The 7,005-nt window shown below is 35.8% G+C and overlaps 1 pseudogene; it reads right to left on the bottom strand.

Moving 5' to 3' along the window:
* Positions 1–3,968: 3,968 nt before the first annotated feature.
* Positions 3,969–6,534, bottom strand: LOC149247889 (type I inositol polyphosphate 5-phosphatase 4-like; annotated as a pseudogene).
* Positions 6,535–7,005: the final 471 nt, after the last annotated feature.

Genomic DNA, 7,005 nt, shown 5'->3' with positions numbered 1-7,005 from the left:
CTATAAACCCGCAATGCCACCTTGGCTGTCTCCTTGTCTCCATTTGCGTGGTCTTTGCTCCATTTAATGCTAAAAAACCTGAAATCATCATGTATTAGCCACATAGGCATAATGACTGCCCTTCTTCCTACAAATAACACGAATATATTAAGAAATGATGCATAAGTGATAAAAAATGAAGGGTTGAGCAAGGTAAGTAGGCCAAATGAGCCCAAATTGTTACCAAAATTTGGGGCTCATCAGTAACGTAGGTGGAAGAATCCATTGATATAAAACAATGATGAGAGACTACACCCCACTTGGACTATTATATTGAGTGGATCATTTATGGAATCTACCTATGGTATTCATCTACCCAAGGTATTTATTCTCCCACAGAATTTACCCATGGTATTGTAAGTGACATCCACCCATGGTATTGTAATTGAGATCCACCCATGGTATCTACCTTCTCATGGAATTTATATGTGGTATTATAACTAAAAAAAGAGTATAAGTAACAAGTCACATTTTGTAAAAGGACATATTGTCCACCACAATGTAGCTTTTACAATTATTCTTTATTTTAATAAAAGTTTCATGGTGGTTTTGTTTAATGTGTGTTCTCCTATTTTCTTTTGGCATTTAAATTTTTCAAATCTTGGGGGCCTCCCCCCCCAAGATCCATTTCAATTTCTTAGATCTTGGGGACCTCCCCCCAAGATCTCGATAAGTGGTATAAGATTAAGGTTATGATTCCATGGGAATCAGGGTTTGATGCATATTTCAGTTTCAAAGTTTTGCACCAATATTTAAGAAACTTCATGCACGTGAAATTACCTCCACAGAGCACTTTCTTAGGCAAAGCAGGAAGATTTTTTAGATTTTTTGATTGATTGATTGATTTATAGAATTCTTTTGGGTGGTGAGTTTGCAGATCAGATCTAAAACTTTTGGTCAAACATTTTCAAAAACAAATAAAATATCTAGATTCCTTGTGAAAAAATATCCAAATTCAAGAAACAAATCAACCAAATCACAGGCTAGATGAGGGAGATATCGCTGATTTAAAATCAACTATGTTGGAGAATTTTTTTTCACAACAATTTTTGGATGGTGGATCTCCTATCATTTCTACATTTTTGTGCAAAATTTCAGAAAAATTATTGCATATCTGAGATCCTCTTAAAAAATCACCCAATTTCAAAAAATTAATTGGCCGAATCAGAGTTCAAATGAGGGAGATATCGATGATTTAAAATCAACTACTCTTTCAGTTGTGATGACAGAATAGTTCCAGTGAGAATCTGAGTTTCTAGAGTTTCCAGATAGGGATTTCAATCACATCGAAAGATGTAGAATGGTCATTCTATTTCCCAAAATAGTTATAATAAATATTCTGAGTTATATTAACCGAGTTATGGCTATTTTAAATTAGTTTTTATATCTAGAGCAACATTCGGAGCAGGTTTCCTTTGGAGACGTGCCCTCCCATCCCACTTTAATAAGCACCTGCTTCACATTCATTAGTTTCATCATAGCATCATCTCACTTGTGTTCTTTGGAGACATTTCCTCCCACCCTACGCTATGTAGGCACCTGCTACTTTATCAACAGTCAACATCATGGTTACGGGTGAACCACACACAATCCTTGTCCTCGAAGTCCATTTTCTATGGCGCACACTATTAGTATCACATTTGGTCACAAGAATTACAAGGTATCTCTATCCTCAGATATTATTTTTTATGGTTATGGGTCATCCACAAACCCACAATTCATCGAAGTCGATTTTCTATGTCGCACACTGTCAATATCATAGTTGGTCACAAGCATTATAGCAGTATCTCTATCCTTGGATCTTTGCTCATCACGGTTATGGGTTAACCAAACAAAACCATCATGTTCAGTGATTATTCATATTCAAAAAAGACTTCTTAGGAGGGAACTTCATGCAATGGGGACCAATGCTTCTTAAGGAGGGAGCAATGATCCAAATAGAAATTAGCATCCACCCATGGTATTCATCAACCCATTGTATTTATTTACTCATGGAATATACCCATGGTATTGTAAGTTGAATGCACCCATGGTATTGTAGGTGAGATCCACCCATGGTATCTACCCACCCATGTTATACACCAACCCATGGAATTTACCTATGGTATTATAACAAAAAAAACTATAAGTAACAATTCACATTTTGTAAAAGGACATATTGTCCACCACAATATAGCTTTTACAGTTATTCTCTATTTTAATAAAAAAATACTTAGTGATTTTGCTTAATGAGTATTCTCTTATTTTATTTTGGAATTTCAAATTTTTAGATCTTAGGGGCCTCACCCCAATATCCATTTGAATTATTTTTTATTTTGTGGGCTCGCCTAGCCTAGGGTCCGGATCAAAGAGGCCATAAATCATAAAATTTGAGAAGTGTGAAGATCTATGAGTAAGACAAAAGTCTTGTGGACAAAATTAGACTTTGGAAAGTGATATTTCTTGAGGCATCATCCTTGCAATTCCAACTTTTCCTTAGTGGATCGAAACCTTTCTATAAGATCTTATCCCACCTAGAATTTGAAGATTCAATAGTTGATATTTGAGGTAGGGTTTGAATCATTCAAGGTTGTGAACCAAACTCCATATTGAATTAGAAAAGACCCTTTTAGTTGTTAGTTGACTTGGAATTGTTAGCTGACTTGGAATTAATTTTTGTAGGCATGAAGTCTCGAATTTAAGTGCAAAATCCTGAACCTAAGGAAGTGTGAGGGTCCTCAATTGTAACAAACCTAAACTATTACACTTATTAAGAAAAAACAGGAAGGCTCACATCTCACATCTCAAGCAAGCTAAGAAATTTCGATTTTGTATTGTCAAGCTATTTATAAATTAGATTACTGTTATATTGTTGATTTCAGTATGTTATGTTTCGATTACATTGATTACACTAGTTGTTTGAACTATTGGGTTATACTATTGAAATTTTCTTCATAATTAAAAGAAAGTACATCTTATTAAGGATTCTATTAATTATAATGAATTGTACTATTTATATTTAAATAATTTTTAGATGAAATGAAAACAAAAAAAACCTAAGGCATACATTTCTTTCTTATAAATATACATTGATAAATTCCATTAAAATATTATATTATAATTATGTTTTAATTCCATTATCATATCATATTACACTATAATTATGTACATCTTTGTGATATAAAGAATACATTAAAATCTATCATCGTTAAATTATTATAATTTTCTTAATTTTCTGACAAAATGATAATCTTTGAGTCATACAAACTTCATAAGACTTAATGTATAGGAATTTTTATGCTATCATTCAATGATATATTGTAATTAATAGTTTATTAAATTTTATTTTTTTTTAATTATAAATATATAGAAAAAAAAGAGATTTTTTTCCTTCCACATGCACAAGTAATGTTTATTACATGTGCTTATTTCATAAACTTATTGATTGTATATGTTTCAAAATAAGTAAACCCCAGTATGAATTTTGGATTTCATTGTCCTTATAAGCTTAAAGATATATGCTTTGATCTTAGTAATCAACTATGTATGTGCATATGCATAATCAGGTACACTTTCTACCACTCATATGAATATAAAAGAGTAAACAAGTGCTGCATGCAGCCGGTAGTCCCTGCCTATATAACTGAAAAATTAGCAAGTTGTCGATGCCAATGTTGTTGCAAGTGTGTGACAATTGTTGCCATTGGCAAGCACTAATTGGAAAGAATTGTCCAAAACGAAATTACTCGCCGATGCCAAATCCCCATTTCATTTCTTTTGTTACCAGACAGGGGCATATGGCCGGCTTGTCGGAGCAGAGTCCAGCTCTATTTAGAAATTCTAGTAATTCATGCTCATAAGTTCACTCTATTACTGAGCATATTAAGAGATTCAGAATTTTGACAACCTCTCCTCAAAAATGTGAGCTGTAACTCAAATATACTCCATAATCATTGCGCAATACCCATCCAGTTACTGAGACTTATCCACAGCCAAATAACTCGACTGCAAATTTTATCCACAATATCAAAATGGACTCAAGCAATAAACAAAGTAGAACATAAATCCTTCAGAAACAGTTTAAAATATTAAAGTTCAACTCAATGATCTGGGAACAAAAAGATGATCCTTCTAAAGTATTCAATTCAGACTTACTCGTGCTCCAAAATAGTTTCAGGTGAATCCTCTCCAGCAAATCTACAAACCCGTGGAAAGCGAGTCTTTTTTATGATTTCCATGACATCAGAATTCCTCCGGAGCTCATCGCCATCTTTCTGGCCAAAAGTGAAATTGCTACAAATAAAGCAAAAGCTTGTCTGATGGAGAGTCCTGCTAACTGATATTGAGCCCTGCAAAAGTATGATTGAATCAATATGTTTAATTGGAGAAATTGATCTAAACCCCTGTTAACTCAGAGACGTCATGTGCATTCAGCAATGACTAGGGTAAAAATCAAACATTCTTAGGGGTGCAAAACAGAAAACGTCATTGTCCATGTTTGGAACAACAAATGCAACATCATAAAACATGAGAATCACTTTTTGACAGAAATGTGCCACAGCTTGTTGCCAAGGTAACCCATCAGGCCCCTTCCAACACATGACACTTTGAGATTGCGTATATAATGCCTCAAATCGCTTCTCACCCAAACTGAGAGGAATATGCCAACCATTTGCTTACTGGCAGCTAAACAGTAATTCATCTGGCCATAACTAGATCTTTCGTCCACTACAGGGCTATCTGGCACGGGAGAGAAAAACATAGTAGAAGCTGAAGGCGAATCTGCTGCACATGCAACATATTCATCATCTAAGTGCAAAGATTTGATAGTATTATCAGAATCTGTCCTTCATATAGATTTGCCCATCAACATTTGATCAGAAACGCTGAAATTCCTCTGCAATTTTGGCTGCCTATTGGCAGAATCGTCATCCATTTTGGAACCCCAGCCTAGGACCTGAAATGATCTCCCATGGTAGAAAGGGTCGTTCTTCTGTGACCTTGAACCCTCAAAATCAGAATCCAAACTTATAATTGTGTCTACCATGTCCGCGGACTTTGCACAACCTGGTGATAAAGAGCTTCTAGAATTGGTACTGCCTTCACGCTATGACTTATTGAGTGTTTTCCGAATAAGGCTAAGCCATTTGGTAGCAGGACCATTATTCTCTGCCCCCAGCACATTCCCTGCATTTAAAGGAACAATTTCCTGAAACCTGTAAAAAAGGCTTCTCCTAATTACTGGTTGAAATATGGTTATATGACTATCACAATCAAGAGCGTGAATTGAAAAATTCCTAGAACATAACTTTCCCATCAAAAATCGGAAATTTTATATCTATATAGGCTTTCCAGAAACTCCTTAAATGTCAAACAACAGTATCATTTGTCCATACCCCAAGACATAGATATCCGCTGGAGGTGAGTTATTCAACCATTCTTCCAGATTCAATCCATTTGAAGGAGCTTTGCCTCCCACATTCCATGTTGCCACAAATAACCTGTTTGCCCATTGAATTTTAGCGACATTGGCAATCGGAACACAAATTCATTGACAAGCTGAACAAATGCAACACAGACTTCAAAATTTACATACCGAAAGTCTTGGGCATCGGTGACTTGGGACATTTCAGGTTCCATTCTTCCGCGCTTAATTTTGTCCGGGTTCTTTTTCAACCACCTATCTGCAAGTAGAGTTAAAAAATAGAGAAAATTAAAATAAATAGAAAATTTAGGTTTGATTTTGACATGAGGAAGCTCAGCGCTCAAATTTAAATCCATGCTTTTTATGCGTCCATGTTCTGCCTTTGGCTTAGGAGGTCCGCAACAGGCCAAACAAGAAGATAACCAACAAGCAGCAGATAACATGTAATCTCAATCTAAGGGTCTAGATTCTAGTACCTGCCCGACTTTTCCTAAGGACGTAGGAATCCTTATCAGAGCAACTTCGGCGCCTTTCAAAGAACATTTCCTCATTATCTGTATAGCACGCAGGTTAGAAGGAAGAAAAGCACTTAGATATGGCCGTCCATTAGGGAAACCTGAAAGAAGGCAAGGAAGAGATAAAGAAAAAAGAAAAAACTAGCATTAAACATAAGGGTAAGAATCACCTTTACTAGCGTAACCTTCTCCAATTTCATCTGCATGGAATTCGTGAGCTTTACTCTTAATATTGAACCATTTCTTAACTAACGTCTTTGGCCAAGAGAACTGCGCAAAAGGAAACATGAATTCAGCAATTCCTTCCACTGGATCCCTAAAAGCCTGCAATTTCTTGTCCCATGCAGTCAATCTAAAAGACATAAGCAAGGGCCTCAAACTGATTTGTCCACAATGAAATTACCTTGCTTTTCTTCTCACAGGCAGCTTTCATCGTTGCCTAGTGAACACTTAATACAGATCCCGATTAGCATCTAGATGTCAAAACCTATGCAAAACAGAACAGCAAATCAGGCATTGAACTATGACAAAACTAGTTAATGTAGTTCAAGCATTTCATAAAATACAAAGCCTAAAACTCCGTGTTCCATTTTTATTTTATAGCAAAACCTAAATCGCCAAATAAAGGGGTGGATAAGCATGTTATTCATTAAATAAAATATTACAGAATATTATATAAAAATCCTTGCATCTGCACCTGAAAGCTTCCATCACCAATGCATGATATTAAACGCTTCTCTGGCGTTGCTTGAGCATATCCCAGTGTTGCTCGTACAGACCAACCTATCGATCCATACTGCATTTGGAACTCATACCTGCCAAACATACATTTAGCTCAACGAGCAAACAGCTGCAAATATAGAGACAAATATACTTGCGAACAGAGCACCATGAGAGTGACAAATAGAGCAGCATAATAGTAGGTCCCTCTCATCAGAGAACAAACATTTCTCTTTCATCACTCATTGCTGCCACTCCTGCCATTGCAGACTTCGGCTCTGAAGCCTATCCAACAACAGTCTCACCGGAAACCTTCCTCCGCAGATG

The sequence above is a fragment of the Pinus tabuliformis genome, chromosome 7 (assembly GCF_031772625.1).
Source record: "Pinus tabuliformis cultivar Carrire ecotype Pingquan chromosome 7, CPIR1, whole genome shotgun sequence".
In the NCBI taxonomy this organism is placed as follows: Eukaryota; Viridiplantae; Streptophyta; class Pinopsida; order Pinales; family Pinaceae; genus Pinus; species Pinus tabuliformis.
Note: the sequence above shows the minus strand (reverse complement) of the source record. Positions and strands in the feature narration are given on the sequence as shown.